The sequence below is a fragment of the Tachypleus tridentatus genome, chromosome 2 (assembly GCF_004210375.1).
Source record: "Tachypleus tridentatus isolate NWPU-2018 chromosome 2, ASM421037v1, whole genome shotgun sequence".
In the NCBI taxonomy this organism is placed as follows: domain Eukaryota; kingdom Metazoa; phylum Arthropoda; class Merostomata; order Xiphosura; family Limulidae; genus Tachypleus; species Tachypleus tridentatus.
Window position 1 is genome coordinate 21,631,377 of NC_134826.1, and position 12,084 is coordinate 21,643,460.

Sequence of the window (12,084 nt, forward strand, 5' to 3'; positions counted from 1 at the left end):
TTTAAACACTGCAAGTAGTTAACAATCATCATAAAATAAACTGCCAAAAATTTGATTTTACAGGCCTATGGATTTGAATCCAAAAGTTTTGTATGGATTTTCCATAGTGTACTTCCGAAAATAATGGTTTTCTTCTTGTCAATCACGTAATTTGTTTTTTTAGAACTCTGAAAGAATTTTGCATTAAATTCTCGTTTACCACAATGAATTTTTTTTCTTGTTAAAAATTCAAACACGCTGACGAGAACAATATTACCCCCATCCCTCGCCCATACGCACGCATGAAGGTGTGTACCTTCATTCTTATACTGTGAAATCTGTACATTTTAGTCTTAAAACGTTATGGGATTTCTTACATCTTGAACATCTTTTTTTTTTTTTTCTTTCAATAAGTAACAGTAATCAGCCATCATGCTGATGTTTCACTTTCCATGATACTTTATCTTGCTGATATCTTGTTTAAACATTCCCAGACGCTTCAGACTGAGAACAATCCATATAATAATTTCTATAGATTTCTGAATTTGAGGGAAATATAGCATGAGTCGTTGGTGCAGTATATTTGGGTACATCATGTCCATAAGCAACAGGACTTGCCGCACACTCAAGGTTCGGATAACAAATTTCATTTTTATGTCGAGTGTTGCACGTTACATAAGTAAACATAGAAGTAATTTCTGTAGTTTCTAGAGTCGCGCCGGATCATTGAACTTTCAATAGGGCGTACAAAAGAAGATGGTTGTTTATATGTGTTATATGTACATATTAACTTAAATATAATTCTTAATAAAAATAGAAAATCTCGTTAAAGAATAATGTGTCAACATAAATGGTAAAAGCTTAAATATATAAGACAAAGATATAAAGCAAGTGCAATGAAAAAACAAGATGTATTCGATCAACAGCCTTCTCATAATCTCAATTTATGTATCGCTAGCTAAAGTACCCAATTCCCTGGGAGGAAGTTTCGGAAATACATGAGTAACGAAAGGTTCTCTTAAGTCATGAAGAGTTGTTTTCTTATACGTAACTGTACAAATAGTAAAAGTTGCGAAAGTGAAATTTTGTATGTCTCTCTCCATGGACTCGCCAAATCTTGTGCCAAAATAAGGTTAGGAACGATCTAGTGGTAAAAATAACGAATTGGAAACTTGACAATTTCTATCCACATCTGTATCTTCTTAACGAATCTTCATGGCAGTTTCGGTGAAGATCTATCAATATCATGCGAAGTAGCTATATGGATATGCAACAGACAATGCTATCATGTTTATATAGGTTCTTGATCAGCTCTTCCGTGTTCCGAGATGTTGAATAGTGGATTATTTCATCTTCCCTGTTATGATGTGGTATACAAGGCACCAAGTCAGCAATGTGTGGCTGGCGGAATCGAAATCATCGAAGATACTCGCTTTTCCACTCATTTCAAGTGTCTGTGATAAGAGAGTAACCAAAGAGTTGGTGGTAAACGGTGTTGATTAGATGCCACCCCTTTTGTCTCTCATTTCAAAGTTACGGATAGCCCTTGAATAACTATGCGCGAAATTCAACAAACAAACCTATAATAGTTTCTTCTATGCGAGTGCTGTTTTTCTATTTAGATATACTATTTAAAAAATGTATCAAACTATAGCAACATGCCCTTGTGCCAAATTAATACTCTTATTTTATCGATAATATGGACCTTACTCCTAATTCTGTACAGTTAAACGTTATAATAGATGAATAAAGACTTCGAAGAAATTCTCTGTGATTGCCAAGAAACGAATGAGGCAACTGCTTATGTTCCTCGGAGATATAAACAAATAAAAATTAGATCTTTGTGCTTTAAATAAAATGAACAATTTTCCTTGTTGATGCTTAAAATGTGACAAGTTGTTGAGTTTATCTAATTTATTTTGATTTAATTTATTGTTGCAATTAGTTTCATGTATTTATTGTATAAAAACAAATAATAGAAACTAGTAATAATAAAATGTTAAGTCAAACTAGATATAATTAATGAATTCTAGTGCCTTATGTCAGTTTAATGAATAAATAGCCCCGGCATGGCCAAGCGTGTTAAGGTGTGCGACTCTAATCTGAGAGTCGCGGGTTCGCATCCCCGTCGCGCCAAACATGCTCGCCCTTTCAGCCGTGGGGGCGTCATAATGTGACGGTCAACCCCACTATTCGTTGGTAAAAGAGTAGCCCAAGAGTTGGCGGTAGGTGGTAATGACTAGCTGCCTTCCCTCTAGTCTTACACTGCTAAATTAGGGACGACTAGCGCAAATAGCTCTCGAGTAGCTTTGTGCGAAATTCAAAAAACAAACAAACAAACAAACAATAAATAAATGAATCAAATTTGAAGCTGGTAAATCACTGTGTGATTTAATATTTAGATACTGCTCAAGTGGTTTGCATGTGCCTATACTTCAAACCTGTTTGAAATTGAATTTATAAAAAACGTAATAATAAAACAGAAATAATCAACTATAAATCTCATATTTTGCACAGTTTTGGTTGATACTGTTGTAATACGTTTGAAACCACGGTATTCTTGGTTTTTTAAACTAGTATTAACCTGGCATGGCCAGGTGGTTAGGGTGCTCGACTCGCAATATGAAGGTCGAGGATTTGAGTTCGAGTCCCACAAAACATACTCACCCTCTCAGCCGTGTGGGCGTTTTAACATTACAGTCAATCCCACTATTCGTTGTTAAAAGAGTAACCCAAAGAGTTGGCGGTGGGTGGTGATGAATGGCCTAGCGCATTAAGGCGTGCACTTCGTAATCTGAGGGTCGCGGGTTCGCGCCCGAGTCGCTCCAAACATGCTCGCCCTCCCAGCCGTGGGGGCGTTATAATGTGACGGTCAATCCTAATATTCGTTGGTAAAAGAGTAGCTCAAGAGTTGGCGGTGGGTGGTGATGACTAGCTGCCTTCCCTCTAGTCTTACACTTCTAAATTAGGGACGGCTATCACAGATAGCCCTCGAGTAGCTTTGTGCGAAATTCCAAAACAAAGACAAAAGACAAAGGGTGGTGATGACTAGTCGTAAAGTGCTAAATCAGGAACGGCTAGCGCAGATAGCCCTCGTGAAATTTGCGCGAAATTCAAAAACAAACAACTATTCTCGATCTTTAACACTTTGTCAACTTTTTCCGAATACTTCTATCAGTAACAGGAAAGTATTGAAGGATATAATTGAACACTGGTGAAATACTTTTAGAATTATTTTATAATGGAAATCAAACTATTTGTGTGAGCACAATAACAAAATGGGGTGATAAGTTTTGATCAGTAACGACACAAAATCTATAAGTCTGGTTTATGTAATGTGCACAAGAAATAGTTGACGAAGAACGTTGCTCTTGGAATCTGGAGAAACCTATCATTACCTCAGCAGTAATTCTGAAGACTTAACGTTAAAAACCGGGATTCGATACCCGTGGTGGGCATCGTACAGGTAGCCTATTGTGCAGCTTTGTACATAATAACAAATAAATAAACAAAAATATATTCTCAGAAAATAATAATCAAAGTTAGCGTCACCCCTTGTATTTATTTGGTAATTTTAGGTTAAACATGGCTTCAAGAACAAATATTTCGGATGGGAAATGATTCATTATAAAGGTTGTTTTTTTTTCTTCAGAAAAACAAATATCCACACAAGTGTTATAATTTATTACCTCAACTCTTAACACAGAATATGTGTAACCAGTATTATACCAGTTTTACTTTTCGGTTTTGAGAATAACTATTTAAATAGAGAAACTTGGCACAAAACATTTTGAATATACGAGAGCCAAGGTTGGGACCATAACTCTGTGTGATTTTAAACATAATGCGACAGGCTATTACTAAGCAAGGTAGTGTTTAATATAAGCTGAAAAATCAAACTTATGGCGTAAATACTGTTATAATTATCCATTTAAAGTTCAAGTACAGGGTGAAACAGAATTACCAGACAACAATAGATGAACATTAGACGACTGTAACATGCTTTGTACATCATATAATCAGTGTCTTTTGGAAGCTAACACCTATATTATTAAGTGAACGGATAATAATAAACAAATACACATTCATCGATATAGTAATTTTCAGCCAGGGGAAAAAAATTGTCAAAAAAAAAAATTTTGTAAAATGATGTAGGGATGGCAGTGCCAAAAATATTCCAAACATGAATATTGGGATGGCACAGCTATATATTTTCCATATGTTCTTTTTTTTAGTGTAGGTTCCCTAACATTAAATCCTAAGAAGTCAAGGTTATTCCATCGGTGTGAATTCCTTTACTTGGTGAAGGGAACTCCCAGGGAAGGTTCTGATCTTTCAGTTTACCTCCTCTGGGATCTAAACATTTACCCACGTGTTTTCTGTGCGTGATGACACGTGAAGGGGAGGAAAGGATCATGATAGTTGAGGTGTCCAACCCTAACACACCACATTGGCCTTGAATTCCTGTGAGACGGACGGCCTTAAGGTGGCCCCCTTGGGTTAATCGACTGGTTCACTTGGGCTAGAGTCAATCAAGTACCAGTGTTGAATGTTCTCAACAGGTGTTATGGATATTGAATGTGACGCTGGTGTTTAAGTATAATGCTCACAAAACCCTGGTGTTGCTGCATTGTCCTTGTTTGGTATTGTAGTGCGTCCCCTCGTAGGGCTCCAAGGTGGGTGGGGTCAGTGGGAACCGAAATGTTTCTTTTTTATTATGGATCCTCCAAATTAAAACTGAAATAAAATAGTGAAAAACAATCCATATGTAAAACTACTTCTTGAAGATTATGAGCAGCAATCTTCAACACTTAACATCTGTACCTCATTTTCTTATACAACATTCTTTTTCAAACAAACCTTTAGTGCAAATGTCTCCCTTTTTCATTCAGAGGAAACTGGAGGGACTTGCTGGCTTTCCTAAATCAATAAAGAAACTTCGATCTGTAACATATTGGTGGAAACATCCACATCCCAACACAGTGAACTTCTCTTGAATTCAAAGGTAATTGGGGATATACCAATTGAGGTTACACCTCATGCTACTTTGAATTCATTACAAGGAGTTATTGTTGAGAGGGATTTGAAGAACATCCCCGAGTCAGAGATTCTCCTTGGTTTCTCTACATAAGGAATTTCTACAGTGAGGCGTATCTTCATTTGCAAAGATGGAATTACAATGCCGACCAATATCCTCATTCTGACATTGACATCACCACGTCCACCTGCCACCATCAAGGCAAGTTATATTAATTGCAAGATACAGCCATACATTCCAAACCCTCTCAGATGTTTCCAGTGTCAGCGGTTTGGTCACTGGATGACGTCATGTCGTGGTTCCTTGACGTGTACTCATTGCAGTGGTAAGGACTATGATGTCTGAGTGTGAAATGGACCCTTATTGCATCATTTGCAATGGCTCTCACCCGCCCTACTTTCGTTCTTGCTCTAAATGGTTGGAAGAAAAAGAGGTGCAGCGTTTGAAAACCATTCACAATATTACTTAACCTGAGGCTCGAAATGTGCTGTTCACCACCTCATCTCGGACGTATGCTGCTGCATTTCGTTCCACTACTACAGTAGGAGTGCAGACGGATCTCTCTGTGGCTCCAAAAAAGTCGTTCTCAAACCAAATGAAAAGTCTTTTGACCTCCATGGTTAAAAAAGTTGATGAATCAATTTCAACACCCACCTCTGTCCCTAACATATATTCCAGCAAACTCAAATATCCACTTCCTTTGGCATTTCCTTGGGTACATCTTCTCTCCCACCCTAACATACAAAATGATCATTCGTTCACTTCCTCAGTTGCTGGAATTCTCTTTCAACAGCAAACACCTGCCCAGTCGATCCAGAACAGAATCCATGGAGGTTGATAGACCTCCCTCGAATAAAGAAAGTAAAGAAAAAAAACGTGGTCGTAAACAGAAGGGTTCTCCACCCAATTCGCCTACACATGAATAAAAATAATCACCTTGACACAATGAAACTATCGAGGTTTATGTTATAATCTGGATGACATCAAAACACTGATTACTTTCCACCATCATGTATGTCTTTCCTTACAGGAAACATTTCTGAAACGTGTCGATACAATCAACTTTCGGCGATTTTGTTTGTACAGAAATAACAACTGTGTGATGGACGAGTGCATGGAGAGGTGGCACTGTTGGTTGATCAACATCTGCCCGTCCTGTCTTTGCCACTGTACAGACCTTTGAAGGCCGTAGCCATCCGCGTTTCCTTGGGTCATACCATCACTGTTTGTTCTCTCTACCTGTCATCTGGAGAGACCTATGATCAATCAGACCTTGATGCTCTCGTTGAACAGTTGCCGTCTCCCTTTTTAGTCCTCGGGAACTTAATTGGACATCATCTTGTCTGGGGAAGTGCTGATATTGATAGGAGAGGTCGTTCCGTAGAGTGTATGCTCTCTGATCACAACCTTTCTCTTTTCAGTAGAGGTTCTTCTACTTGTTTTCATTCACCTAGTCAGTCTTTTACTGCTATTGATCTCTCAGTTTGCTTCCATTTACTATTCTCCCATTTTTTATGGAGAGTTGACAATAATTCACGAGGGAGTGGTCATTTTCCTTAATTTTGAGAGAGACTGGTCGTGGTCGTTGCCACCCGACCCGCGTGCCTCAGTGGAAGCTGGATCAAGAAAACTGGCCCCTTTCACTGCTCTTGCAGAACTTGATCCTGCCATTGCCTGTAAGCCATCAATAGATGATTGTGTGGCAGCAGTAGCCTGACTGTATTCCTAAAACCTCGACATGTTTTCCACGATATCCTCGTCTGTAGTGGAATTTTGCCTGCCACATGGCACGGAAGGCTCAACGACAGGCCTGGGATATTTTTCGTAGACATACCACACTCTCACACCGCATCACTTTCCAGCAGGCCCGTGCATGCTTGGTGGATAAGCGTCAAACCCAAAAGGAATCTTGGATGTCATACGGGACAAGAATCGAAATGTCAGTGGGCAATATATTTCTGTCTTCCTCTCGATCTTGTTCTCTGATGGCCACGAAGTAGCTGATACCCAAGCATCGCCGATACTCAAGGTGAAAGCTTTTGCCGGGTATCTAGCACTTTTTCTTCTTCCTCCACCTTCTTAGCCATAAAGACTCGGGCAGAACGATCACCTCTTTCCTTTCGAGCTGATTGTCTCTATGACTGTAATCGTCCCTTTACACTAGTGGAAATCAAACTGGCCCTTCATCTGTTTGGCATTACATCAGATGGACTTGATGATGTATACTATGAAATTCTACACCATCGATCTCTTGCTTCTCTTGCTATTCTTCTGGTTGCTTTCAACCAGATATGGCAGAAGAATCTTTTTTCCTGATGCCTGGTGCCAGGCTATTTTTCTACCTTTCTCTAAGCCTGGGAAGGATCCCAAGATTTCTTCAAATTACCATTCAATTGCTTTAACGAGCTGTCTTTGTTAGATCTTAGAGAGAATGGTTAATGCTCGTCTTGTTTGGTTCCTCGAATCAAACAACCTCCTCTGCCCACCCAGTGTGAGTTCCGACGACAGAGCTCCACCATGGATCACCTTATTCGACTTGAAATGTCAATCCGAAAAGCCTTTCTCAAACAACAACATTTTGTATCAATAGTCTTTGACACTGAAAAAGCTTATGATACAACATGGAGGTATGGCATTTTGCGAGACCTCCATATATATGGGCTACGTGGCCATTTGCCCATTTTTATTAAAATTTTTTAATTGACAGGAGGTTTAAAGTTTGTGTGGGTTCGACATTTTCTCTTTCTTTTCCACAGGAACTTGGAGTCCCTCAGGGCTGTGTTTTGAATGTCACACTTTTCAGTATAAAATTTAATGCTATCACTGAACAACTCCCTCTTACTGTTGCAAACACACTTTATGTCTACGACTTTTACATCTCATATCAGTCGTCGAACATGAGGTATATTGAGCGGCAGCTACAGACTGCCCTCGATCGTTTACTGAAGTGAATCACAGCAAACGGCTTTAACTTCTCTCTCTCTAAAATTGTTTGCATGCACTTTTATCGCCTAGTGGGTTTTTACCCAGATCCTGAACTCCATATTGGTGAAGTTGTGCTTCCTGTTGTCTCTGAGACAAAGTTCTTGGGGCTTATCTTTGACCATAAGCTGATATTTATACCACACATCAAACAGCTACGGGTCAAATGTACAAGAGTACTGAACAGCCTCCGTGTTCTCTCTTCCACCGCTTGGCGAGAGGATCGATGTTCTATGCTAAAGATATATCGTGCTCTTATTCATTCCAAACTTGACTATGGATCACTGGTCTATGGCTCTGCCAGGACCTCGGCCTTAAAGATGCTGGACCCCATTCATCATCAAGGACTTTGGCTCTGCACTAGGGCTTTCTGCATTCCTTGAGTTCAGAGCTTATAGTAGAGTCTCATGAACCTTCTTTGTATCTCTGCTGTTTGCAACTATCTTTACTATATGCTTCGAAACTTTGTTCCTTAACAAAGCATCCCACTTGGGGTTCTGTTTTCCTTCCTCAGTGGGCAATACGTTTTCAGAACAGACGATCTGCCATTGCTCCTTTTGGTCTTCCTATCCAGGTGCAGTTGGATGAATTGTGTCTGCCCTTGGATAACCTTGCTGTATCCACTGGTCAGCCCATCCCACCATGGCTTCTTGCAGTCCCCAAATGTGACCTGTCTTTAAGTCATCTGAGAAAGCAGACACATCCGATTGGAAATAGTGTCTGTTATTTGCTTCACATCTTTGAAACCATCTTTCCATTCCTACTTGTACAGATGGTATGAAATAAGATTACTGTACGGGTTCTGCCATTGTTTGTTGTAGTTCAGTGGTTGCACGCAGAATCCTCTCTACAGCTTCTGTGTTCACTGCTGAACTGTATGCCATATTTCTTTCCCCGAATCACATAGAAGCTAAGCAGTACTAAAACTACACTATTTATACTGTCTTGCTTAGTTCTCTACTGGCCTTGGAATCGCTTCACTTTAGTTCACACCCTGTTCTCGCCGATATCCGAAACCGACTGGTCCATTTCTCTTTAACATCTACTTCTATCCAGTTTTTCTGGATACCAGGCCATGCTGGTATTCGCAGGAACGAGCTCTCTGACACCGCAGCTAAATCTATCTGCTCTGGCACTATCACTGCTGGGCCTGTTCCATACATGGTCTATGGTCCTATATTCAAGGTTCGGCTCCATACCAGCTGGCAGTTGACCTGGAGTGAACAAGGTGAAAACTAGCTTTTCCAAATAAAACCCTGTATTGGACTTTGTCCGTCTTACTTCTGTAAGGATCGGAAAGAGGAAGTTGTTCTGACTAGATTATGCATTGGTCACAGTTTTTTAACTCGTCGTTTTCTTTTATATAGAACTGTTCACCAGTGTGTTGTCTGTGTAACACTCAGGTGACAATAAGCCACATTTTACTGTCTTACCGTCGTTATCGGCATCATTTTAAACATGTTCTGTTCCAAGGTTTATGCACAACGTTAGACAGTATTATTGGTGATGGTGACACTGTCCATCTTAGAAATGTTTTTAGTTTTTTAAAAGCCATTGATCTTTTTAATGATATTTAAGTTTTTAAATTTTTATATTAGACCTTTTTTAATGTGATTCTCTTTCAAGAATCAAAGTCCATCTAATTGGATTTGACATTAGAAAATGGCCGTAATGTCAAATAACTCGACACCAGGACTGGAAAGGCCAACTTCAGGTGACTAACGCTGTTGTTTGAATAACGGTGGCTTTTGAACTGACCTGTTAGTCCTTTACAACTTGTATTATCGTAGTTTTTTTCTTACCGCTGTAGACTAAATGTAGGCATTGGTTTTAATGCTATTTATGTTTTTTAAAACATTGTTTTGTTTTACCTTAATTTCTTTTCATGAATTTTACTAAATTTACTTTAATTTTACCTCTTTACCGGATGTTTGCCGCATATAGCCTTGCTGCTTTGTTCCATTGGTTGTGACCATTGATGATTAATAATCGATTGTAACCAGTTATATGGTATTATATCAATATCTGAGGTCATTCTAGAGGTGAAACGAAGAAACTGACAAAACTGACGTGATTTTAACAATATATATATCTATTATCATTGAATTATAAAACTACAACAAATTTTCATTTATAAAACTACTTCAATGGAAATGTTTTGAAAGAGGACAAACAAGAGATTATAAAAATTTGCAGAAATGAAATACGATATACACATAAACAACACCAAAAGGTCCATGAACAAGGTAGAGACGAATATACAAAACCACACAAAAATCATAACGTAAGTAACCAAATATTCCAAATAATAAATTTTACCTACAACTAAATAATGAATTTTTATCAGTTGCACGAATTCATGTTTGAATAAAAGCATCTAAGCTGAATTCTACTGTACAGTCTTACAGTGGCTAATAACCTTAACCTAATAAGATTGAGTCAGCACTTACTGGCTATAAATGTCCGGAGATTCTGCGATTTTTCTGTTTTCATCTCTACCTTGTTTCAGTATTTTTGATGTTACCATTTCTACATCATACATAATTTTTGCAAACTGTTGTTATTACTTGTTCCCCCTTCTTTTTTAAAACGATTCCTGGGGACTAGTTTGATAAATAAACATTTGTTTTATTTTTGTACTTCAAAGGTGATATATATTATTAATATCATAACAGTTTCTGTAATTTTGGATTTAAAAAGAAGACAATCAAGTGGAATAGCTCCTCTAAATTGGGCAAAAGCACCATGGAGTAATGTACTGGCATACTGGGAATGTTTATAAAATATATACCTTCCAACTTCGCGCCAACTCACTGCATATACATACTGTCGACTCAACCACATGGTAGGGTTATGTCTATTAATAAGGACGACATCACACCGATCCCAAATCACAACGTACGATGCCCATACAGCTACCAGGCTCGGCTCTATTGAAAATTTAAAGACTGCTATAAAATGTATTGTTTTGATAGTTAAAAAAAAAATGGTGTTTTTAAACTCAGACATTAATAGCATGTACTCAGATCTGTCAGTTGCATAAATGTTTCATCTCCTAAATACCTTGAATATTAAATTATATTGTTTTGTCTTTCTTTTTTATTTTTAATGAAATTGCTTTAGTAGATGTCACGTTTGTGCAATTAAATCACTGACGGTCGTTATTTAACAATGTTTTGTTCTGCCATCTAGTGATTAAATATAAAACTGTTATTTATGAAACATGGGAATAATATGTACTTATAAAGTGAATATTTTGCTGAGTATTACCTTTCCTTTTTATTGTATCTCAATAATACTACGTATGCTAAGAGAACAGTAGAATGATATTACTAATAATTAATAGTATAATATCACATCAACACTTCAATATCATTTGTGATTTTTGTCTTGATTTGCTTTCACAACCAAGTGGTTCAACTTTTAATTTCCCTGAAAATCATCACGTGGTTCGAACACACATGCTTGTTCTTTCGGAATGGATAAAATTTGTTTGTACTCTTTCATTTATTAACTCATATTTATGAGTTTTATTACAGCTAGAACAAACAGCCACAGCACAACTCTGACAATCTGCTATTATGAAATATTTTTATTAATAAAGGCAAATGTAAACAGTACTGAAACCAATAAAACATTTCGTAACTTCATCTCAAGTGTTTTAATATGGGTGCATGGCACGCAAGACACCATGTGACCAGACAGTGACATAACATCTTTGGAGTTACGTAATGGGCGCTGAGAGCAAGCTTTGTTATGTAACATGATAGCCTCGTTTCAAATCTAAATTTAGGCGCAGATTATTCTGTGGTAGAGCTATTGCTTTCGTAGTTAGCGAGTCTGTTTGTTTATTTTTGAATTTCGCACAAAGCTACACGAGAGTTATCTGCGTTCGCCGTCCCTAATTTATCGGTGTAAAACAAGAGGGAAGGCAGCTAGTCATTATTACCAACCGCCAACTCTTGGGCTACTCATTTTCCAACGAATAGTGGGAATGGCTGTAAAAATATAACGTCCCCACGTTATAAGGGTTATATCTTTGATGGGCAGAAGATAGATAGTCCATTGTGTAGCATTGTGATTGA